This window comes from Schistocerca gregaria, chromosome 7 (assembly GCF_023897955.1).
Source record: "Schistocerca gregaria isolate iqSchGreg1 chromosome 7, iqSchGreg1.2, whole genome shotgun sequence".
NCBI lineage: Eukaryota > Metazoa > Arthropoda > Insecta > Orthoptera > Acrididae > Schistocerca > Schistocerca gregaria.
Genome location: NC_064926.1, coordinates 109087700 through 109111529, shown reverse-complemented (window position 1 = coordinate 109111529; position 23830 = coordinate 109087700). Strand labels below are relative to the sequence as shown.

At 50.6% G+C, this 23830-nt stretch overlaps 13 non-coding genes across 13 annotated transcripts; all 13 read left to right on the top strand.

Moving 5' to 3' along the window:
* The first annotated feature begins 1401 nt into the window (after positions 1-1401).
* On the top strand, positions 1402-1485 carry Trnal-uaa (transfer RNA leucine (anticodon UAA)). The gene has a single exon. It is a non-coding gene; the product is annotated as a tRNA-Leu (tRNA).
* A 1754-nt stretch (positions 1486-3239) lies between these two features.
* On the top strand, positions 3240-3323 carry Trnal-uaa (transfer RNA leucine (anticodon UAA)). Its single transcript has one exon. It is a non-coding gene; the product is annotated as a tRNA-Leu (tRNA).
* A 1754-nt stretch (positions 3324-5077) lies between these two features.
* Positions 5078-5161, top strand: Trnal-uaa (transfer RNA leucine (anticodon UAA)). Its single transcript has one exon. It is a non-coding gene; the product is annotated as a tRNA-Leu (tRNA).
* Positions 5162-6927: 1766 nt separating this feature from the next.
* Positions 6928-7011, top strand: Trnal-uaa (transfer RNA leucine (anticodon UAA)). Its single transcript has one exon. It is a non-coding gene; the product is annotated as a tRNA-Leu (tRNA).
* Positions 7012-8765: 1754 nt separating this feature from the next.
* On the top strand, positions 8766-8849 carry Trnal-uaa (transfer RNA leucine (anticodon UAA)). The gene has a single exon. It is a non-coding gene; the product is annotated as a tRNA-Leu (tRNA).
* Positions 8850-10615: 1766 nt separating this feature from the next.
* On the top strand, positions 10616-10699 carry Trnal-uaa (transfer RNA leucine (anticodon UAA)). Its single transcript has one exon. It is a non-coding gene; the product is annotated as a tRNA-Leu (tRNA).
* Positions 10700-12453: 1754 nt separating this feature from the next.
* Trnal-uaa (transfer RNA leucine (anticodon UAA)) lies at positions 12454-12537 on the top strand. Its single transcript has one exon. It is a non-coding gene; the product is annotated as a tRNA-Leu (tRNA).
* A 1766-nt stretch (positions 12538-14303) lies between these two features.
* On the top strand, positions 14304-14387 carry Trnal-uaa (transfer RNA leucine (anticodon UAA)). The gene has a single exon. It is a non-coding gene; the product is annotated as a tRNA-Leu (tRNA).
* A 1766-nt stretch (positions 14388-16153) lies between these two features.
* Positions 16154-16237, top strand: Trnal-uaa (transfer RNA leucine (anticodon UAA)). The gene has a single exon. It is a non-coding gene; the product is annotated as a tRNA-Leu (tRNA).
* A 1766-nt stretch (positions 16238-18003) lies between these two features.
* Trnal-uaa (transfer RNA leucine (anticodon UAA)) lies at positions 18004-18087 on the top strand. The gene has a single exon. It is a non-coding gene; the product is annotated as a tRNA-Leu (tRNA).
* Positions 18088-19853: 1766 nt separating this feature from the next.
* Trnal-uaa (transfer RNA leucine (anticodon UAA)) lies at positions 19854-19937 on the top strand. The gene has a single exon. It is a non-coding gene; the product is annotated as a tRNA-Leu (tRNA).
* A 1766-nt stretch (positions 19938-21703) lies between these two features.
* Positions 21704-21787, top strand: Trnal-uaa (transfer RNA leucine (anticodon UAA)). The gene has a single exon. It is a non-coding gene; the product is annotated as a tRNA-Leu (tRNA).
* A 1754-nt stretch (positions 21788-23541) lies between these two features.
* Trnal-uaa (transfer RNA leucine (anticodon UAA)) lies at positions 23542-23625 on the top strand. Its single transcript has one exon. It is a non-coding gene; the product is annotated as a tRNA-Leu (tRNA).
* The last annotated feature ends 205 nt before the right edge of the window (positions 23626-23830 follow it).

The window sequence follows — 23830 nt, the reverse complement described above, 5'->3', positions numbered from 1 at the left end:
CTCACCAAGTTAGAGTGTTATTATGCTAATAACGAGGGGGCTGTGGGTTCGATCCCACCAAGGGCTATTCCATTTTGTTTCCCTAAAAGGCAAATCCCAAGTGATCTGTACAAGGACTAAGGCGTCCGCCCGTCTGGCGACGTTCTCGCCAACTTGTATGCCACGCCAAAGACACGGGTCCATGCCCGATCACCGAAATTCGACAGCGTTGGGCGTGGTTAGTACTCAGGTGGGTGACCACCTAGGAAGTCCGCGAGCTATTGGTTTCTTCAGTTTTGCCTTTTTCCTTAGTTTTTGAGTCTGCTGCGCGGAAATCCTGCGGTCCAGCACGCTGACACCTCTCTTGCTTCTCGGTACGCACAGGGGCGAACCTGCGGCCACTGTCAAATGAAAGAGTCCGTTGTGTGTTTGTCGATTTGGCGTCTCCCAGTCGTTTCTAGCGCCAGTCCTCTACATATACGGCCATTTGCAAGCGTCAGCTTCCGCGTCAGCCGAGCAAAGTCGACACAAGTCGACACATGAGGACACACGATGCTGTGAATCGTAATCCGCACTAGCCTTCGCGGAGCGAGACGAGGGGTGGAGGAAAACCATTCGTACCACAACTGTTCGGAAATTCGAAGATCAAGTAGCGTTGAACACACTCTCCTGAGTAAAGGAGACAACTTCCGTGTGGTGTCCGGGTTTCGAACCCGGATCAGCTACTTGGGAAGCAACCACGCTGACCGACACACCACCACTGCCTTCCGCTACAAGCTGTTTGCGCCGTGATGTGTCGCCTTCCCTCCTGGCGCCAGAGGACGAAGGCTATCTCGCTGTAGGCGCTCAACGCCGAGTGGAAGGCGAGCACATCTGAACCCGTTTTCCTGGTGCTGCTAGGGCGATATACTGTGACTAGGCGCAGAACTGACTTCCACTGAAGAAATCTGCCCTTTAATGCACATCAGGGCCAACACGAAATTTCTAATATGCAGTACTCACTGACGATCCAAAGACGTTTCAGTACGTATGCGTCGGTACCGCCGGGGCAGTGCCTAAGTATTGTAAAGTGAAGGTCGACAGTTCCATCCTCACACGAAGTATTTCATTGGCTTCCCACGAGTACGTAATGCACAGCGTGGCTGTTGCTAGGAAACGGCCTTAGATGCCGTTTGCTAATATCTGCTTTCTTTTGCGTCAATGTGGAAATTATCCTATTACTAAATACAGTTGTGCTAGTTACAGTTCAAACTGGATACGACGGAAGAGCGCGGGATGCGTTTCCTACGCCACATCTGACATTGCGCCTTAAATATTGTAAGACTGACATAATTCCGTCCTACCGAAAAAAGAAACAGATTTCGCAGTCAGGTTCTTGAGATAATGCTAGAGACGGAAGTCACTGGGGCTGTTGTCTCACACGTCAGATTGGCCGAGCGGTCTAAGGCGCCAGATTTAAGCTCTGCTTCCCGAAAGGGAGCGTGGGTTCGAACCCCACATCTGACAATGCATTTTAATCATTCAGAAACTAACCTACTCCATTCATGTTGTAGAACAAGTAAATTACGCAGAAACACGCCATGGAGGTTTTGCTAGGGAAGACAGTGACAGCAGTGCTGGCGTCTCACGTCCCATAGGCTGAGCAGTCGAAAAGAAATAGCGGAACATACTTTTCCTGTGTCGAGTTTTACCTCTTCTCACGGACGTTTCCGTGGTCGTTGTGTTGTGGCTCTGGGCTCGAAGCGACAGGCGAAAATGAGTCAACAGTGACACGTAAGTGTTTCAATGAATGGCAGGGCCTTAATAAAGATAGATGAAACGGCGGTTGGGGTAGTGGAGTCCTGAAGCGGCCGTATTGCGCGGGCAATAAGCTCACCAAGTTAGAGTGTTATTATGCTAATAACGAGGGGGCTGTGGGTTCGATCCCACCAAGGGCTATTCCATTTTGTTTCCCTAAAAGGCAAATCCCAAGTGATCTGTACAAGGACTAAGGCGTCCGCCCGTCTGGCGACGTTCTCGCCAACTTGTATGCCACGCCAAAGACACGGGTCCATGCCCGATCACCGAAATTCGACAGCGTTGGGCGTGGTTAGTACTCAGGTGGGTGACCACCTAGGAAGTCCGCGAGCTATTGGTTTCTTCAGTTTTGCCTTTTTCCTTAGTTTTTGAGTCTGCTGCGCGGAAATCCTGCGGTCCAGCACGCTGACACCTCTCTTGCTTCTCGGTACGCACAGGCGCGAACCTGCGGCCACTGTCAAATGAAAGAGTCCGTTGTGTGTTTGTCGATTTGGCGTCTCCCAGTCGTTTCTAGCGCCAGTCCTCTACATATACGGCCATTTGCAAGCGTCAGCCGAGCAAAGTCGAGACAAGTCGACACATGAGGACACACGATGCTGTGAATCGTAATCCGCACTAGCCTTCGCGGAGCGAGACGAGGGGTGGAGGAAAACCATTCGTACCACAACTGTTCGGAAATTCGAAGATCAAGTAGCGTTGAACACACTCTCCTGAGTAAAGGAGACAACTTCCGTGTGGTGTCCGGGTTTCGAACCCGGATCAGCTACTTGGGAAGCAACCACGCTGACCGACACACCACCACTGCCTTCCCCTACAAGCTGTTTGCGCCGTGATGTGTCGCCTTCCCTCCTGGCGCCAGAGGACGAAGGCTATCTCGCTGTAGGCGCTCAACGCCGAGTGGAAGGCGAGCACATCTGAACCCGTTTTCCTGGTGCTGCTAGGGCGATATACTGTGACTAGGCGCAGAACTGACTTCCACTGAAGAAATCTGCCCTTTAATGCACATCAGGGCCAACACGAAATTTCTAATATGCAGTACTCACTGACGATCCAAAGACGTTTCAGTACGTATGCGTCGGTACCGCCGGGGCAGTGCCTAAGTATTGTAAAGTGAAGGTCGACAGTTCCATCCTCACACGAAGTATTTCATTGGCTTCCCACGAGTACGTAATGCACAGCGTGGCTGTTGCTAGGAAACGGCCTTAGATGCCGTTTGCTAATATCTGCTTTCTTTTGCGTCAATGTGGAAATTATCCTATTACTAAATACAGTTGTGCTAGTTACAGTTCAAACTGGATACGACGGAAGAGCGCGGGATGCGTTTCCTACGCCACATCTGACATTGCGCCTTAAATATTGTAAGACTGACATAATTCCGTCCTACCGAAAAAAGAAACAGATTTCGCAGTCAGGTTCTTGAGATAATGCTAGAGACGGAAGTCACTGGGGCTGTTGTCTCACACGTCAGATTGGCCGAGCGGTCTAAGGCGCCAGATTTAAGCTCTGCTTCCCGAAAGGGAGCGTGGGTTCGAACCCCACATCTGACAATGCATTTTAATCATTCAGAAACTAACCTACTCCATTCATGTTGTAGAACAAGTAAATTACGCAGAAACACGCCATGGAGGTTTTGCTAGGGAAGACAGTGACAGCAGTGCTGGCGTCTCACGTCCCATAGGCTGAGCAGTCGAAAAGAAATAGCGGAACATACTTTTCCTGTGTCGAGTTTTACCTCTTCTCACGGACGTTTCCGTGGTCGTTGTGTTGTGGCTCTGGGCTCGAAGCGACAGGCGAAAATGAGTCAACAGTGACACGTAAGTGTTTCAATGAATGGCAGGGCCTTAATAAAGATAGATGAAACGGCGGTTGGGGTAGTGGAGTCCTGAAGCGGCCGTATTGCGCGGGCAATAAGCTCACCAAGTTAGAGTGTTATTATGCTAATAACGAGGGGGCTGTGGGTTCGATCCCACCAAGGGCTATTCCATTTAGTTTCCCTAAAAGGCAAATCCCAAGTGATCTGTACAAGGACTAAGGCGTCCGCCCGTCTGGCGACGTTCTCGCCAACTTGTATGCCACGCCAAAGACACGGGTCCATGCCCGATCACCGAAATTCGACAGCGTTGGGCGTGGTTAGTACTCAGGTGGGTGACCACCTAGGAAGTCCGCGAGCTATTGGTTTCTTCAGTTTTGCCTTTTTCCTTAGTTTTTGAGTCTGCTGCGCGGAAATCCTGCGGTCCAGCACGCTGACACCTCTCTTGCTTCTCGGTACGCACAGGGGCGAACCTGCGGCCACTGTCAAATGAAAGAGTCCGTTGTGTGTTTGTCGATTTGGCGTCTCCCAGTCGTTTCTAGCGCCAGTCCTCTACATATACGGCCATTTGCAAGCGTCAGCCGAGCAAAGTCGAGACAAGTCGACACATGAGGACACACGATGCTGTGAATCGTAATCCGCACTAGCCTTCGCGGAGCGAGACGAGGGGTGGAGGAAAACCATTCGTACCACAACTGTTCGGAAATTCGAAGATCAAGTAGCGTTGAACACACTCTCCTGAGTAAAGGAGACAACTTCCGTGTGGTGTCCGGGTTTCGAACCCGGATCAGCTACTTGGGAAGCAACCACGCTGACCGACACACCACCACTGCCTTCCGCTACAAGCTGTTTGCGCCGTGATGTGTCGCCTTCCCTCCTGGCGCCAGAGGACGAAGGCTATCTCGCTGTAGGCGCTCAACGCCGAGTGGAAGGCGAGCACATCTGAACCCGTTTTCCTGGTGCTGCTAGGGCGATATACTGTGACTAGGCGCAGAACTGACTTCCACTGAAGAAATCTGCCCTTTAATGCACATCAGGGCCAACACGAAATTTCTAATATGCAGTACTCACTGACGATCCAAAGACGTTTCAGTACGTATGCGTCGGTACCGCCGGGGCAGTGCCTAAGTATTGTAAAGTGAAGGTCGACAGTTCCATCCTCACACGAAGTATTTCATTGGCTTCCCACGAGTACGTAATGCACAGCGTGGCTGTTGCTAGGAAACGGCCTTAGATGCCGTTTGCTAATATCTGCTTTCTTTTGCGTCAATGTGGAAATTATCCTATTACTAAATACAGTTGTGCTAGTTACAGTTCAAACTGGATACGACGGAAGAGCGCGGGATGCGTTTCCTACGCCACATCTGACATTGCGCCTTAAATATTGTAAGACTGACATAATTCCGTCCTACCGAAAAAAGAAACAGATTTCGCAGTCAGGTTCTTGAGATAATGCTAGAGACGGAAGTCACTGGGGCTGTTGTCTCACACGTCAGATTGGCCGAGCGGTCTAAGGCGCCAGATTTAAGCTCTGCTTCCCGAAAGGGAGCGTGGGTTCGAACCCCACATCTGACAATGCATTTTAATCATTCAGAAACTAACCTACTCCATTCATGTTGTAGAACAAGTAAATTACGCAGAAACACGCCATGGAGGTTTTGCTAGGGAAGACAGTGACAGCAGTGCTGGCGTCTCACGTCCCATAGGCTGAGCAGTCGAAAAGAAATAGCGGAACATACTTTTCCTGTGTCGAGTTTTACCTCTTCTCACGGACGTTTCCGTGGTCGTTGTGTTGTGGCTCTGGGCTCGAAGCGACAGGCGAAAATGAGTCAACAGTGACACGTAAGTGTTTCAATGAATGGCAGGGCCTTAATAAAGATAGATGAAACGGCGGTTGGGGTAGTGGAGTCCTGAAGCGGCCGTATTGCGCGGGCAATAAGCTCACCAAGTTAGAGTGTTATTATGCTAATAACGAGGGGGCTGTGGGTTCGATCCCACCAAGGGCTATTCCATTTTGTTTCCCTAAAAGGCAAATCCCAAGTGATCTGTACAAGGACTAAGGCGTCCGCCCGTCTGGCGACGTTCTCGCCAACTTGTATGCCACGCCAAAGACACGGGTCCATGCCCGATCACCGAAATTCGACAGCGTTGGGCGTGGTTAGTACTCAGGTGGGTGACCACCTAGGAAGTCCGCGAGCTATTGGTTTCTTCAGTTTTGCCTTTTTCCTTAGTTTTTGAGTCTGCTGCGCGGAAATCCTGCGGTCCAGCACGCTGACACCTCTCTTGCTTCTCGGTACGCACAGGCGCGAACCTGCGGCCACTGTCAAATGAAAGAGTCCGTTGTGTGTTTGTCGATTTGGCGTCTCCCAGTCGTTTCTAGCGCCAGTCCTCTACATATACGGCCATTTGCAAGCGTCAGCTTTCGCGTCAGCCGAGCAAAGTCGAGACAAGTCGACACATGAGGACACACGATGCTGTGAATCGTAATCCGCACTAGCCTTCGCGGAGCGAGACGAGGGGTGGAGGAAAACCATTCGTACCACAACTGTTCGGAAATTCGAAGATCAAGTAGCGTTGAACACACTCTCCTGAGTAAAGGAGACAACTTCCGTGTGGTGTCCGGGTTTCGAACCCGGATCAGCTACTTGGGAAGCAACCACGCTGACCGACACACCACCACTGCCTTCCCCTACAAGCTGTTTGCGCCGTGATGTGTCGCCTTCCCTCCTGGCGCCAGAGGACGAAGGCTATCTCGCTGTAGGCGCTCAACGCCGAGTGGAAGGCGAGCACATCTGAACCCGTTTTCCTGGTGCTGCTAGGGCGATATACTGTGACTAGGCGCAGAACTGACTTCCACTGAAGAAATCTGCCCTTTAATGCACATCAGGGCCAACACGAAATTTCTAATATGCAGTACTCACTGACGATCCAAAGACGTTTCAGTACGTATGCGTCGGTACCGCCGGGGCAGTGCCTAAGTATTGTAAAGTGAAGGTCGACAGTTCCATCCTCACACGAAGTATTTCATTGGCTTCCCACGAGTACGTAATGCACAGCGTGGCTGTTGCTAGGAAACGGCCTTAGATGCCGTTTGCTAATATCTGCTTTCTTTTGCGTCAATGTGGAAATTATCCTATTACTAAATACAGTTGTGCTAGTTACAGTTCAAACTGGATACGACGGAAGAGCGCGGGATGCGTTTCCTACGCCACATCTGACATTGCGCCTTAAATATTGTAAGACTGACATAATTCCGTCCTACCGAAAAAAGAAACAGATTTCGCAGTCAGGTTCTTGAGATAATGCTAGAGACGGAAGTCACTGGGGCTGTTGTCTCACACGTCAGATTGGCCGAGCGGTCTAAGGCGCCAGATTTAAGCTCTGGTTCCCGAAAGGGATCGTGGGTTCGAACCCCACATCTGACAATGCATTTTAATCATTCAGAAACTAACCTACTCCATTCATGTTGTAGAACAAGTAAATTACGCAGAAACACGCCATGGAGGTTTTGCTAGGGAAGACAGTGACAGCAGTGCTGGCGTCTCACGTCCCATAGGCTGAGCAGTCGAAAAGAAATAGCGGAACATACTTTTCCTGTGTCGAGTTTTACCTCTTCTCACGGACGTTTCCGTGGTCGTTGTGTTGTGGCTCTGGGCTCGAAGCGACAGGCGAAAATGAGTCAACAGTGACACGTAAGTGTTTCAATGAATGGCAGGGCCTTAATAAAGATAGATGAAACGGCGGTTGGGGTAGTGGAGTCCTGAAGCGGCCGTATTGCGCGGGCAATAAGCTCACCAAGTTAGAGTGTTATTATGCTAATAACGAGGGGGCTGTGGGTTCGATCCCACCAAGGGCTATTCCATTTAGTTTCCCTAAAAGGCAAATCCCAAGTGATCTGTACAAGGACTAAGGCGTCCGCCCGTCTGGCGACGTTCTCGCCAACTTGTATGCCACGCCAAAGACACGGGTCCATGCCCGATCACCGAAATTCGACAGCGTTGGGCGTGGTTAGTACTCAGGTGGGTGACCACCTAGGAAGTCCGCGAGCTATTGGTTTCTTCAGTTTTGCCTTTTTCCTTAGTTTTTGAGTCTGCTGCGCGGAAATCCTGCGGTCCAGCACGCTGACACCTCTCTTGCTTCTCGGTACGCACAGGGGCGAACCTGCGGCCACTGTCAAATGAAAGAGTCCGTTGTGTGTTTGTCGATTTGGCGTCTCCCAGTCGTTTCTAGCGCCAGTCCTCTACATATACGGCCATTTGCAAGCGTCAGCCGAGCAAAGTCGAGACAAGTCGACACATGAGGACACACGATGCTGTGAATCGTAATCCGCACTAGCCTTCGCGGAGCGAGACGAGGGGTGGAGGAAAACCATTCGTACCACAACTGTTCGGAAATTCGAAGATCAAGTAGCGTTGAACACACTCTCCTGAGTAAAGGAGACAACTTCCGTGTGGTGTCCGGGTTTCGAACCCGGATCAGCTACTTGGGAAGCAACCACGCTGACCGACACACCACCACTGCCTTCCGCTACAAGCTGTTTGCGCCGTGATGTGTCGCCTTCCCTCCTGGCGCCAGAGGACGAAGGCTATCTCGCTGTAGGCGCTCAACGCCGAGTGGAAGGCGAGCACATCTGAACCCGTTTTCCTGGTGCTGCTAGGGCGATATACTGTGACTAGGCGCAGAACTGACTTCCACTGAAGAAATCTGCCCTTTAATGCACATCAGGGCCAACACGAAATTTCTAATATGCAGTACTCACTGACGATCCAAAGACGTTTCAGTACGTATGCGTCGGTACCGCCGGGGCAGTGCCTAAGTATTGTAAAGTGAAGGTCGACAGTTCCATCCTCACACGAAGTATTTCATTGGCTTCCCACGAGTACGTAATGCACAGCGTGGCTGTTGCTAGGAAACGGCCTTAGATGCCGTTTGCTAATATCTGCTTTCTTTTGCGTCAATGTGGAAATTATCCTATTACTAAATACAGTTGTGCTAGTTACAGTTCAAACTGGATACGACGGAAGAGCGCGGGATGCGTTTCCTACGCCACATCTGACATTGCGCCTTAAATATTGTAAGACTGACATAATTCCGTCCTACCGAAAAAAGAAACAGATTTCGCAGTCAGGTTCTTGAGATAATGCTAGAGACGGAAGTCACTGGGGCTGTTGTCTCACACGTCAGATTGGCCGAGCGGTCTAAGGCGCCAGATTTAAGCTCTGCTTCCCGAAAGGGAGCGTGGGTTCGAACCCCACATCTGACAATGCATTTTAATCATTCAGAAACTAACCTACTCCATTCATGTTGTAGAACAAGTAAATTACGCAGAAACACGCCATGGAGGTTTTGCTAGGGAAGACAGTGACAGCAGTGCTGGCGTCTCACGTCCCATAGGCTGAGCAGTCGAAAAGAAATAGCGGAACATACTTTTCCTGTGTCGAGTTTTACCTCTTCTCACGGACGTTTCCGTGGTCGTTGTGTTGTGGCTCTGGGCTCGAAGCGACAGGCGAAAATGAGTCAACAGTGACACGTAAGTGTTTCAATGAATGGCAGGGCCTTAATAAAGATAGATGAAACGGCGGTTGGGGTAGTGGAGTCCTGAAGCGGCCGTATTGCGCGGGCAATAAGCTCACCAAGTTAGAGTGTTATTATGCTAATAACGAGGGGGCTGTGGGTTCGATCCCACCAAGGGCTATTCCATTTTGTTTCCCTAAAAGGCAAATCCCAAGTGATCTGTACAAGGACTAAGGCGTCCGCCCGTCTGGCGACGTTCTCGCCAACTTGTATGCCACGCCAAAGACACGGGTCCATGCCCGATCACCGAAATTCGACAGCGTTGGGCGTGGTTAGTACTCAGGTGGGTGACCACCTAGGAAGTCCGCGAGCTATTGGTTTCTTCAGTTTTGCCTTTTTCCTTAGTTTTTGAGTCTGCTGCGCGGAAATCCTGCGGTCCAGCACGCTGACACCTCTCTTGCTTCTCGGTACGCACAGGGGCGAACCTGCGGCCACTGTCAAATGAAAGAGTCCGTTGTGTGTTTGTCGATTTGGCGTCTCCCAGTCGTTTCTAGCGCCAGTCCTCTACATATACGGCCATTTGCAAGCGTCAGCTTCCGCGTCAGCCGAGCAAAGTCGACACAAGTCGACACATGAGGACACACGATGCTGTGAATCGTAATCCGCACTAGCCTTCGCGGAGCGAGACGAGGGGTGGAGGAAAACCATTCGTACCACAACTGTTCGGAAATTCGAAGATCAAGTAGCGTTGAACACACTCTCCTGAGTAAAGGAGACAACTTCCGTGTGGTGTCCGGGTTTCGAACCCGGATCAGCTACTTGGGAAGCAACCACGCTGACCGACACACCACCACTGCCTTCCGCTACAAGCTGTTTGCGCCGTGATGTGTCGCCTTCCCTCCTGGCGCCAGAGGACGAAGGCTATCTCGCTGTAGGCGCTCAACGCCGAGTGGAAGGCGAGCACATCTGAACCCGTTTTCCTGGTGCTGCTAGGGCGATATACTGTGACTAGGCGCAGAACTGACTTCCACTGAAGAAATCTGCCCTTTAATGCACATCAGGGCCAACACGAAATTTCTAATATGCAGTACTCACTGACGATCCAAAGACGTTTCAGTACGTATGCGTCGGTACCGCCGGGGCAGTGCCTAAGTATTGTAAAGTGAAGGTCGACAGTTCCATCCTCACACGAAGTATTTCATTGGCTTCCCACGAGTACGTAATGCACAGCGTGGCTGTTGCTAGGAAACGGCCTTAGATGCCGTTTGCTAATATCTGCTTTCTTTTGCGTCAATGTGGAAATTATCCTATTACTAAATACAGTTGTGCTAGTTACAGTTCAAACTGGATACGGCGGAAGAGCGCGGGATGCGTTTCCTACGCCACATCTGACATTGCGCCTTAAATATTGTAAGACTGACATAATTCCGTCCTACCGAAAAAAGAAACAGATTTCGCAGTCAGGTTCTTGAGATAATGCTAGAGACGGAAGTCACTGGGGCTGTTGTCTCACACGTCAGATTGGCCTAGCGGTCTAAGGCGCCAGATTTAAGCTCTGGTTCCCGAAAGGGAGCGTGGGTTCGAACCCCACATCTGACAATGCATTTTAATCATTCAGAAACTAACCTACTCCATTCATGTTGTAGAACAAGTAAATTACGCAGAAACACGCCATGGAGGTTTTGCTAGGGAAGACAGTGACAGCAGTGCTGGCGTCTCACGTCCCATAGGCTGAGCAGTCGAAAAGAAATAGCGGAACATACTTTTCCTGTGTCGAGTTTTACCTCTTCTCACGGACGTTTCCGTGGTCGTTGTGTTGTGGCTCTGGGCTCGAAGCGACAGGCGAAAATGAGTCAACAGTGACACGTAAGTGTTTCAATGAATGGCAGGGCCTTAATAAAGATAGATGAAACGGCGGTTGGGGTAGTGGAGTCCTGAAGCGGCCGTATTGCGCGGGCAATAAGCTCACCAAGTTAGAGTGTTATTATGCTAATAACGAGGGGGCTGTGGGTTCGATCCCACCAAGGGCTATTCCATTTTGTTTCCCTAAAAGGCAAATCCCAAGTGATCTGTACAAGGACTAAGGCGTCCGCCCGTCTGGCGACGTTCTCGCCAACTTGTATGCCACGCCAAAGACACGGGTCCATGCCCGATCACCGAAATTCGACAGCGTTGGGCGTGGTTAGTACTCAGGTGGGTGACCACCTAGGAAGTCCGCGAGCTATTGGTTTCTTCAGTTTTGCCTTTTTCCTTAGTTTTTGAGTCTGCTGCGCGGAAATCCTGCGGTCCAGCACGCTGACACCTCTCTTGCTTCTCGGTACGCACAGGGGCGAACCTGCGGCCACTGTCAAATGAAAGAGTCCGTTGTGTGTTTGTCGATTTGGCGTCTCCCAGTCGTTTCTAGCGCCAGTCCTCTACATATACGGCCATTTGCAAGCGTCAGCCGAGCAAAGTCGAGACAAGTCGACACATGAGGACACACGATGCTGTGAATCGTAATCCGCACTAGCCTTCGCGGAGCGAGACGAGGGGTGGAGGAAAACCATTCGTACCACAACTGTTCGGAAATTCGAAGATCAAGTAGCGTTGAACACACTCTCCTGAGTAAAGGAGACAACTTCCGTGTGGTGTCCGGGTTTCGAACCCGGATCAGCTACTTGGGAAGCAACCACGCTGACCGACACACCACCACTGCCTTCCGCTACAAGCTGTTTGCGCCGTGATGTGTCGCCTTCCCTCCTGGCGCCAGAGGACGAAGGCTATCTCGCTGTAGGCGCTCAACGCCGAGTGGAAGGCGAGCACATCTGAACCCGTTTTCCTGGTGCTGCTAGGGCGATATACTGTGACTAGGCGCAGAACTGACTTCCACTGAAGAAATCTGCCCTTTAATGCACATCAGGGCCAACACGAAATTTCTAATATGCAGTACTCACTGACGATCCAAAGACGTTTCAGTACGTATGCGTCGGTACCGCCGGGGCAGTGCCTAAGTATTGTAAAGTGAAGGTCGACAGTTCCATCCTCACACGAAGTATTTCATTGGCTTCCCACGAGTACGTAATGCACAGCGTGGCTGTTGCTAGGAAACGGCCTTAGATGCCGTTTGCTAATATCTGCTTTCTTTTGCGTCAATGTGGAAATTATCCTATTACTAAATACAGTTGTGCTAGTTACAGTTCAAACTGGATACGACGGAAGAGCGCGGGATGCGTTTCCTACGCCACATCTGACATTGCGCCTTAAATATTGTAAGACTGACATAATTCCGTCCTACCGAAAAAAGAAACAGATTTCGCAGTCAGGTTCTTGAGATAATCCTAGAGACGGAAGTCACTGGGGCTGTTGTCTCACACGTCAGATTGGCCGAGCGGTCTAAGGCGCCAGATTTAAGCTCTGCTTCCCGAAAGGGAGCGTGGGTTCGAACCCCACATCTGACAATGCATTTTAATCATTCAGAAACTAACCTACTCCATTCATGTTGTAGAACAAGTAAATTACGCAGAAACACGCCATGGAGGTTTTGCTAGGGAAGACAGTGACAGCAGTGCTGGCGTCTCACGTCCCATAGGCTGAGCAGTCGAAAAGAAATAGCGGAACATACTTTTCCTGTGTCGAGTTTTACCTCTTCTCACGGACGTTTCCGTGGTCGTTGTGTTGTGGCTCTGGGCTCGAAGCGACAGGCGAAAATGAGTCAACAGTGACACGTAAGTGTTTCAATGAATGGCAGGGCCTTAATAAAGATAGATGAAACGGCGGTTGGGGTAGTGGAGTCCTGAAGCGGCCGTATTGCGCGGGCAATAAGCTCACCAAGTTAGAGTGTTATTATGCTAATAACGAGGGGGCTGTGGGTTCGATCCCACCAAGGGCTATTCCATTTTGTTTCCCTAAAAGGCAAATCCCAAGTGATCTGTACAAGGACTAAGGCGTCCGCCCGTCTGGCGACGTTCTCGCCAACTTGTATGCCACGCCAAAGACACGGGTCCATGCCCGATCACCGAAATTCGACAGCGTTGGGCGTGGTTAGTACTCAGGTGGGTGACCACCTAGGAAGTCCGCGAGCTATTGGTTTCTTCAGTTTTGCCTTTTTCCTTAGTTTTTGAGTCTGCTGCGCGGAAATCCTGCGGTCCAGCACGCTGACACCTCTCTTGCTTCTCGGTACGCACAGGGGCGAACCTGCGGCCACTGTCAAATGAAAGAGTCCGTTGTGTGTTTGTCGATTTGGCGTCTCCCAGTCGTTTCTAGCGCCAGTCCTCTACATATACGGCCATTTGCAAGCGTCAGCTTTCGCGTCAGCCGAGCAAAGTCGACACAAGTCGACACATGAGGACACACGATGCTGTGAATCGTAATCCGCACTAGCCTTCGCGGAGCGAGACGAGGGGTGGAGGAAAACCATTCGTACCACAACTGTTCGGAAATTCGAAGATCAAGTAGCGTTGAACACACTCTCCTGAGTAAAGGAGACAACTTCCGTGTTGTGTCCGGGTTTCGAACCCGGATCAGCTACTTGGGAAGCAACCACGCTGACCGACACACCACCACTGCCTTCCGCTACAAGCTGTTTGCGCCGTGATGTGTCGCCTTCCCTCCTGGCGCCAGAGGACGAAGGCTATCTCGCTGTAGGCGCTCAACGCCGAGTGGAAGGCGAGCACATCTGAACCCGTTTTCCTGGTGCTGCTAGGGCGATATACTGTGACTAGGCGCAGAACTGACTTCCACTGAAGAAATCTGCCCTTTAATGCACATCAGGGCCAACACGAAATTTCTAATATGCAGTACTCACTGACGATCCAAAGACGTTTCAGTACGTATGCGTCGGTACCGCCGGGGCAGTGCCTAAGTATTGTAAAGTGAAGGTCGACAGTTCCATCCTCACACGAAGTATTTCATTGGCTTCCCACGAGTACGTAATGCACAGCGTGGCTGTTGCTAGGAAACGGCCTTAGATGCCGTTTGCTAATATCTGCTTTCTTTTGCGTCAATGTGGAAATTATCCTATTACTAAATACAGTTGTGCTAGTTACAGTTCAAACTGGATACGGCGGAAGAGCGCGGGATGCGTTTCCTACGCCACATCTGACATTGCGCCTTAAATATTGTAAGACTGACATAATTCCGTCCTACCGAAAAAAGAAACAGATTTCGCAGTCAGGTTCTTGAGATAATGCTAGAGACGGAAGTCACTGGGGCTGTTGTCTCACACGTCAGATTGGCCTAGCGGTCTAAGGCGCCAGATTTAAGCTCTGGTTCCCGAAAGGGAGCGTGGGTTCGAACCCCACATCTGACAATGCATTTTAATCATTCAGAAACTAACCTACTCCATTCATGTTGTAGAACAAGTAAATTACGCAGAAACACGCCATGGAGGTTTTGCTAGGGAAGACAGTGACAGCAGTGCTGGCGTCTCACGTCCCATAGGCTGAGCAGTCGAAAAGAAATAGCGGAACATACTTTTCCTGTGTCGAGTTTTACCTCTTCTCACGGACGTTTCCGTGGTCGTTGTGTTGTGGCTCTGGGCTCGAAGCGACAGGCGAAAATGAGTCAACAGTGACACGTAAGTGTTTCAATGAATGGCAGGGCCTTAATAAAGATAGATGAAACGGCGGTTGGGGTAGTGGAGTCCTGAAGCGGCCGTATTGCGCGGGCAATAAGCTCACCAAGTTAGAGTGTTATTATGCTAATAACGAGGGGGCTGTGGGTTCGATCCCACCAAGGGCTATTCCATTTTGTTTCCCTAAAAGGCAAATCCCAAGTGATCTGTACAAGGACTAAGGCGTCCGCCCGTCTGGCGACGTTCTCGCCAACTTGTATGCCACGCCAAAGACACGGGTCCATGCCCGATCACCGAAATTCGACAGCGTTGGGCGTGGTTAGTACTCAGGTGGGTGACCACCTAGGAAGTCCGCGAGCTATTGGTTTCTTCAGTTTTGCCTTTTTCCTTAGTTTTTGAGTCTGCTGCGCGGAAATCCTGCGGTCCAGCACGCTGACACCTCTCTTGCTTCTCGGTACGCACAGGGGCGAACCTGCGGCCACTGTCAAATGAAAGAGTCCGTTGTGTGTTTGTCGATTTGGCGTCTCCCAGTCGTTTCTAGCGCCAGTCCTCTACATATACGGCCATTTGCAAGCGTCAGCTTCCGCGTCAGCCGAGCAAAGTCGACACAAGTCGACACATGAGGACACACGATGCTGTGAATCGTAATCCGCACTAGCCTTCGCGGAGCGAGACGAGGGGTGGAGGAAAACCATTCGTACCACAACTGTTCGGAAATTCGAAGATCAAGTAGCGTTGAACACACTCTCCTGAGTAAAGGAGACAACTTCCGTGTGGTGTCCGGGTTTCGAACCCGGATCAGCTACTTGGGAAGCAACCACGCTGACCGACACACCACCACTGCCTTCCGCTACAAGCTGTTTGCGCCGTGATGTGTCGCCTTCCCTCCTGGCGCCAGAGGACGAAGGCTATCTCGCTGTAGGCGCTCAACGCCGAGTGGAAGGCGAGCACATCTGAACCCGTTTTCCTGGTGCTGCTAGGGCGATATACTGTGACTAGGCGCAGAACTGACTTCCACTGAAGAAATCTGCCCTTTAATGCACATCAGGGCCAACACGAAATTTCTAATATGCAGTACTCACTGACGATCCAAAGACGTTTCAGTACGTATGCGTCGGTACCGCCGGGGCAGTGCCTAAGTATTGTAAAGTGAAGGTCGACAGTTCCATCCTCACACGAAGTATTTCATTGGCTTCCCACGAGTACGTAATGCACAGCGTGGCTGTTGCTAGGAAACGGCCTTAGATGCCGTTTGCTAATATCTGCTTTCTTTTGCGTCAATGTGGAAATTATCCTATTACTAAATACAGTTGTGCTAGTTACAGTTCAAACTGGATACGACGGAAGAGCGCGGGATGCGTTTCCTACGCCACATCTGACATTGCGCCTTAAATATTGTAAGACTGACATAATTCCGTCCTACCGAAAAAAGAAACAGATTTCGCAGTCAGGTTCTTGAGATAATGCTAGAGACGGAAGTCACTGGGGCTGTTGTCTCACACGTCAGATTGGCCGAGCGGTCTAAGGCGCCAGATTTAAGCTCTGCTTCCCGAAAGGGAGCGTGGGTTCGAACCCCACATCTGACAATGCATTTTAATCATTCAGAAACTAACCTACTCCATTCATGTTGTAGAACAAGTAAATTACGCAGAAACACGCCATGGAGGTTTTGCTAGGGAAGACAGTGACAGCAGTGCTGGCGTCTCACGTCCCATAGGCTGAGCAGTCGAAAAGAAATAGCGGAACATACTTTTCCTGTGTCGAGTTTTACCTCTTCTCACGGACGTTTCCGTGGTCGTTGTGTTGTGGCTCTGGGCTCGAAGCGACAGGCGAAAATGAGTCAACAGTGACACGTAAGTGTTTCAATGAATGGCAGGGCCTTAATAAAGATAGATGAAACGGATGTTGGGGTAGTGGAGTCCTGAAGCGGCCGTATTGCGCGGGCAATAAGCTCACCAAGTTAGAGTGTTATTATGCTAATAACGAGGGGGCTGTGGGTTCGATCCCACCAAGGGCTATTCCATTTTGTTTCCCTAAAAGGCAAATCCCAAGTGATCTGTACAAGGACTAAGGCGTCCGCCCGTCTGGCGACGTTCTCGCCAACTTGTATGCCACGCCAAAGACACGGGTCCATGCCCGATCACCGAAATTCGACAGCGTTGGGCGTGGTTAGTACTCAGGTGGGTGACCACCTAGGAAGTCCGCGAGCTATTGGTTTCTTCAGTTTTGCCTTTTTCCTTAGTTTTTGAGTCTGCTGCGCGGAAATCCTGCGGTCCAGCACGCTGACACCTCTCTTGCTTCTCGGTACGCACAGGGGCGAACCTGCGGCCACTGTCAAATGAAAGAGTCCGTTGTGTGTTTGTCGATTTGGCGTCTCCCAGTCGTTTCTAGCGCCAGTCCTCTACATATACGGCCATTTGCAAGCGTCAGCTTTCGCGTCAGCCGAGCAAAGTCGAGACAAGTCGACACATGAGGACACACGATGCTGTGAATCGTAATCCGCACTAGCCTTCGCGGAGCGAGACGAGGGGTGGAGGAAAACCATTCGTACCACAACTGTTCGGAAATTCGAAGATCAAGTAGCGTTGAACACACTCTCCTGAGTAAAGGAGACAACTTCCGTGTGGTGTCCGGGTTTCGAACCCGGATCAGCTACTTGGGAAGCAACCACGCTGACCGACACACCACCACTGCCTTCCGCTACAAGCTGTTTGCGCCGTGATGTGTCGCCTTCCCTCCTGGCGCCAGAGGACGAAGGCTATCTCGCTGTAGGCGCTCAACGCCGAGTGGAAGGCGAGCACATCTGAACCCGTTTTCCTGGTGCTGCTAGGGCGATATACTGTGACTAGGCGCAGAACTGACTTCCACTGAAGAAATCTGCCCTTTAATGCACATCAGGGCCAACACGAAATTTCTAATATGCAGTACTCACTGACGATCCAAAGACGTTTCAGTACGTATGCGTCGGTACCGCCGGGGCAGTGCCTAAGTATTGTAAAGTGAAGGTCGACAGTTCCATCCTCACACGAAGTATTTCATTGGCTTCCCACGAGTACGTAATGCACAGCGTGGCTGTTGCTAGGAAACGGCCTTAGATGCCGTTTGCTAATATCTGCTTTCTTTTGCGTCAATGTGGAAATTATCCTATTACTAAATACAGTTGTGCTAGTTACAGTTCAAACTGGATACGACGGAAGAGCGCGGGATGCGTTTCCTACGCCACATCTGACATTGCGCCTTAAATATTGTAAGACTGACATAATTCCGTCCTACCGAAAAAAGAAACAGATTTCGCAGTCAGGTTCTTGAGATAATGCTAGAGACGGAAGTCACTGGGGCTGTTGTCTCACACGTCAGATTGGCCGAGCGGTCTAAGGCGCCAGATTTAAGCTCTGGTTCCCGAAAGGGAGCGTGGGTTCGAACCCCACATCTGACAATGCATTTTAATCATTCAGAAACTAACCTACTCCATTCATGTTGTAGAACAAGTAAATTACGCAGAAACACGCCATGGAGGTTTTGCTAGGGAAGACAGTGACAGCAGTGCTGGCGTCTCACGTCCCATAGGCTGAGCAGTCGAAAAGAAATAGCGGAACATACTTTTCCTGTGTCGAGTTTTACCTCTTCTCACGGACGTTTCCGTGGTCGTTGTGTTGTGGCTCTGGGCTCGAAGCGACAGGCGAAAATGAGTCAACAGTGACACGTAAGTGTTTCAATGAATGGCAGGGCCTTAATAAAGATAGATGAAACGGCGGTTGGGGTAGTGGAGTCCTGAAGCGGCCGTATTGCGCGGGCAATAAGCTCACCAAGTTAGAGTGTTATTATGCTAATAACGAGGGGGCTGTGGGTTCGATCCCACCAAGGGCTATTCCATTTTGTTTCCCTAAAAGGCAAATCCCAAGTGATCTGTACAAGGACTAAGGCGTCCGCCCGTCTGGCGACGTTCTCGCCAACTTGTATGCCACGCCAAAGACACGGGTCCATGCCCGATCACCGAAATTCGACAGCGTTGGGCGTGGTTAGTACTCAGGTGGGTGACCACCTAGGAAGTCCGCGAGCTATTGGTTTCTTCAGTTTTGCCTTTTTCCTTAGTTTTTGAGTCTGCTGCGCGGAAATCCTGCGGTCCAGCACGCTGACACCTCTCTTGCTTCTCGGTACGCACAGGGGCGAACCTGCGGCCACTGTCAAATGAAAGAGTCCGTTGTGTGTTTGTCGATTTGGCGTCTCCCAGTCGTTTCTAGCGCCAGTCCTCTACATATACGGCCATTTGCAAGCGTCAGCTTCCGCGTCAGCCGAGCAAAGTCGACACAAGTCGACACATGAGGACACACGATGCTGTGAATCGTAATCCGCACTAGCCTTCGCGGAGCGAGACGAGGGGTGGAGGAAAACCATTCGTACCACAACTGTTCGGAAATTCGAAGATCAAGTAGCGTTGAACACACTCTCCTGAGTAAAGGAGACAACTTCCGTGTGGTGTCCGGGTTTCGAACCCGGATCAGCTACTTGGGAAGCAACCACGCTGACCGACACACCACCACTGCCTTCCGCTACAAGCTGTTTGCGCCGTGATGTGTCGCCTTCCCTCCTGGCGCCAGAGGACGAAGGCTATCTCGCTGTAGGCGCTCAACGCCGAGTGGAAGGCGAGCACATCTGAACCCGTTTTCCTGGTGCTGCTAGGGCGATATACTGTGACTAGGCGCAGAACTGACTTCCACTGAAGAAATCTGCCCTTTAATGCACATCAGGGCCAACACGAAATTTCTAATATGCAGTACTCACTGACGATCCAAAGACGTTTCAGTACGTATGCGTCGGTACCGCCGGGGCAGTGCCTAAGTATTGTAAAGTGAAGGTCGACAGTTCCATCCTCACACGAAGTATTTCATTGGCTTCCCACGAGTACGTAATGCACAGCGTGGCTGTTGCTAGGAAACGGCCTTAGATGCCGTTTGCTAATATCTGCTTTCTTTTGCGTCAATGTGGAAATTATCCTATTACTAAATACAGTTGTGCTAGTTACAGTTCAAACTGGATACGACGGAAGAGCGCGGGATGCGTTTCCTACGCCACATCTGACATTGCGCCTTAAATATTGTAAGACTGACATAATTCCGTCCTACCGAAAAAAGAAACAGATTTCGCAGTCAGGTTCTTGAGATAATGCTAGAGACGGAAGTCACTGGGGCTGTTGTCTCACACGTCAGATTGGCCTAGCGGTCTAAGGCGCCAGATTTAAGCTCTGGTTCCCGAAAGGGAGCGTGGGTTCGAACCCCACATCTGACAATGCATTTTAATCATTCAGAAACTAACCTACTCCATTCATGTTGTAGAACAAGTAAATTACGCAGAAACACGCCATGGAGGTTTTGCTAGGGAAGACAGTGACAGCAGTGCTGGCGTCTCACGTCCCATAGGCTGAGCAGTCGAAAAGAAATAGCGGAACATACTTTTCCTGTGTCGAGTTTTACCTCTTCTCACGGACGTTTCCGTGGTCGTTGTGTTGTGGCTCTGGGCTCGAAGCGACAGGCGAAAATGAGTCAACAGTGACACGTAAGTGTTTCAATGAATGGCAGGGCCTTAATAAAGATAGATGAAACGGCGGTTGGGGTAGTGGAGTCCTGAAGCGGCCGTATTGCGCGGGCAATAAGCTCACCAAGTTAGAGTGTTATTATGCTAATAACGAGGGGGCTGTGGGTTCGATCCCACCAAGGGCTATTCCATTTTGTTTCCCTAAAAGGCAAATCCCAAGTGATCTGTACAAGGACTAAGGCGTCCGCCCGTCTGGCGACGTTCTCGCCAACTTGTATGCCACGCCAAAGACACGGGTCCATGCCCGATCACCGAAATTCGACAGCGTTGGGCGTGGTTAGTACTCAGGTGGGTGACCACCTAGGAAGTCCGCGAGCTATTGGTTTCTTCAGTTTTGCCTTTTTCCTTAGTTTTTGAGTCTGCTGCGCGGAAATCCTGCGGTCCAGCACGCTGACACCTCTCTTGCTTCTCGGTACGCACAGGGGCGAACCTGCGGCCACTGTCAAATGAAAGAGTCCGTTGTGTGTTTGTCGATTTGGCGTCTCCCAGTCGTTTCTAGCGCCAGTCCTCTACATATACGGCCATTTGCAAGCGTCAGCTTTCGCGTCAGCCGAGCAAAGTCGAGACAAGTCGACACATGAGGACACACGATGCTGTGAATCGTAATCCGCACTAGCCTTCGCGGAGCGAGACGAGGGGTGGAGGAAAACCATTCGTACCACAACTGTTCGGAAATTCGAAGATCAAGTAGCGTTGAACACACTCTCCTGAGTAAAGGAGACAACTTCCGTGTGGTGTCCGGGTTTCGAACCCGGATCAGCTACTTGGGAAGCAACCACGCTGACCGACACACCACCACTGCCTTCCCCTACAAGCTGTTTGCGCCGTGATGTGTCGCCTTCCCTCCTGGCGCCAGAGGACGAAGGCTATCTCGCTGTAGGCGCTCAACGCCGAGTGGAAGGCGAGCACATCTGAACCCGTTTTCCTGGTGCTGCTAGGGCGATATACTGTGACTAGGCGCAGAACTGACTTCCACTGAAGAAATCTGCCCTTTAATGCACATCAGGGCCAACACGAAATTTCTAATATGCAGTACTCACTGACGATCCAAAGACGTTTCAGTACGTATGCGTCGGTACCGCCGGGGCAGTGCCTAAGTATTGTAAAGTGAAGGTCGACAGTTCCATCCTCACACGAAGTATTTCATTGGCTTCCCACGAGTACGTAATGCACAGCGTGGCTGTTGCTAGGAAACGGCCTTAGATGCCGTTTGCTAATATCTGCTTTCTTTTGCGTCAATGTGGAAATTATCCTATTACTAAATACAGTTGTGCTAGTTACAGTTCAAACTGGATACGACGGAAGAGCGCGGGATGCGTTTCCTACGCCACATCTGACATTGCGCCTTAAATATTGTAAGACTGACATAATTCCGTCCTACCGAAAAAAGAAACAGATTTCGCAGTCAGGTTCTTGAGATAATGCTAGAGACGGAAGTCACTGGGGCTGTTGTCTCACACGTCAGATTGGCCGAGCGGTCTAAGGCGCCAGATTTAAGCTCTGGTTCCCGAAAGGGATCGTGGGTTCGAACCCCACATCTGACAATGCATTTTAATCATTCAGAAACTAACCTACTCCATTCATGTTGTAGAACAAGTAAATTACGCAGAAACACGCCATGGAGGTTTTGCTAGGGAAGACAGTGACAGCAGTGCTGGCGTCTCACGTCCCATGGGCTGAGCAGTCGAAAAGAAATAGCGGAACATACTTTTCCTGTGTCGAGTTTTACCTCTTCTCACGGACGTTTCCGTGGTCGTTGTGTTGTGGCTCTGGGCTCGAAGCGACAGGCGAAAATGAGTCAACAGTGACACGTAAGTGTTTCAATGAATGGCAGGGCCTTAATAAAGATAGATGAAACGGCGGTTGGGGTAGTGGAGTCCTGAAGCGGCCGTATTGCGCGGGCAATAAGCTCACTAAGTTAGAGTGTTATTATGCTAATAACGAGGGGGCTGTGGGTTCGATCCCACCAAGGGCTATTCCATTTAGTTTCCCTAAAAGGCAAATCCCAAGTGATCTGTACAAGGACTAAGGCGTCCGCCCGTCTGGCGACGTTCTCGCCAACTTGTATGCCACGCCAAAGACACGGGTCCATGCCCGATCACCGAAATTCGACAGCGTTGGGCGTGGTTAGTACTCAGGTGGGTGACCACCTAGGAAGTCCGCGAGCTATTGGTTTCTTCAGTTTTGCCTTTTTCCTTAGTTTTTGAGTCTGCTGCGCGGAAATCCTGCGGTCCAGCACGCTGACACCTCTCTTGCTTCTCGGTACGCACAGGGGCGAACCTGCGGCCACTGTCAAATGAAAGAGTCCGTTGTGTGTTTGTCGATTTGGCGTCTCCCAGTCGTTTCTAGCGCCAGTCCTCTACATATACGGCCATTTGCAAGCGTCAGCCGAGCAAAGTCGAGACAAGTCGACACATGAGGACACACGATGCTGTGAATCGTAATCCGCACTAGCCTTCGCGGAGCGAGACGAGGGGTGGAGGAAAACCATTCGTACCACAACTGTTCGGAAATTCGAAGATCAAGTAGCGTTGAACACACTCTCCTGAGTAAAGGAGACAACTTCCGTGTGGTGTCCGGGTTTCGAACCCGGATCAGCTACTTGGGAAGCAACCACGCTGACCGACACACCACCACTGCCTTCCGCTACAAGCTGTTTGCGCCGTGATGTGTCGCCTTCCCTCCTGGCGCCAGAGGACGAAGGCTATCTCGCTGTAGGCGCTCAACGCCGAGTGGAAGGCGAGCACATCTGAACCCGTTTTCCTGGTGCTGCTAGGGCGATATACTGTGACTAGGCGCAGAACTGACTTCCACTGAAGAAATCTGCCCTTTAATGCACATCAGGGCCAACACGAAATTTCTAATATGCAGTACTCACTGACGATCCAAAGACGTTTCAGTACGTATGCGTCGGTACCGCCGGGGCAGTGCCTAAGTATTGTAAAGTGAAGGTCGACAGTTCCATCCTCACACGAAGTATTTCATTGGCTTCCCACGAGTACGTAATGCACAGCGTGGCTGTTGCTAGGAAACGGCCTTAGATGCCGTTTGCTAATATCTGCTTTCTTTTGCGTCAATGTGGAAATTATCCTATTACTAAATACAGTTGTGCTAGTTACAGTTCAAACTGGATACGACGGAAGAGCGCGGGATGCGTTTCCTACGCCACATCTGACATTGCGCCTTAAATATTGTAAGACTGACATAATTCCGTCCTACCGAAAAAAGAAACAGATTTCGCAGTCAGGTTCTTGAGATAATGCTAGAGACGGAAGTCACTGGGGCTGTTGTCTCACACGTCAGATTGGCCGAGCGGTCTAAGGCGCCAGATTTAAGCTCTGCTTCCCGAAAGGGAGCGTGGGTTCGAACCCCACATCTGACAATGCATTTTAATCATTCAGAAACTAACCTACTCCATTCATGTTGTAGAACAAGTAAATTACGCAGAAACACGCCATGGAGGTTTTGCTAGGGAAGACAGTGACAGCAGTGCTGGCGTCTCACGTCCCATAGGCTGAGCAGTCGAAAAGAAATAGCGGAACATACTTTTCCTGTGTCGAGTTTTACCTCTTCTCACGGACGTTTCC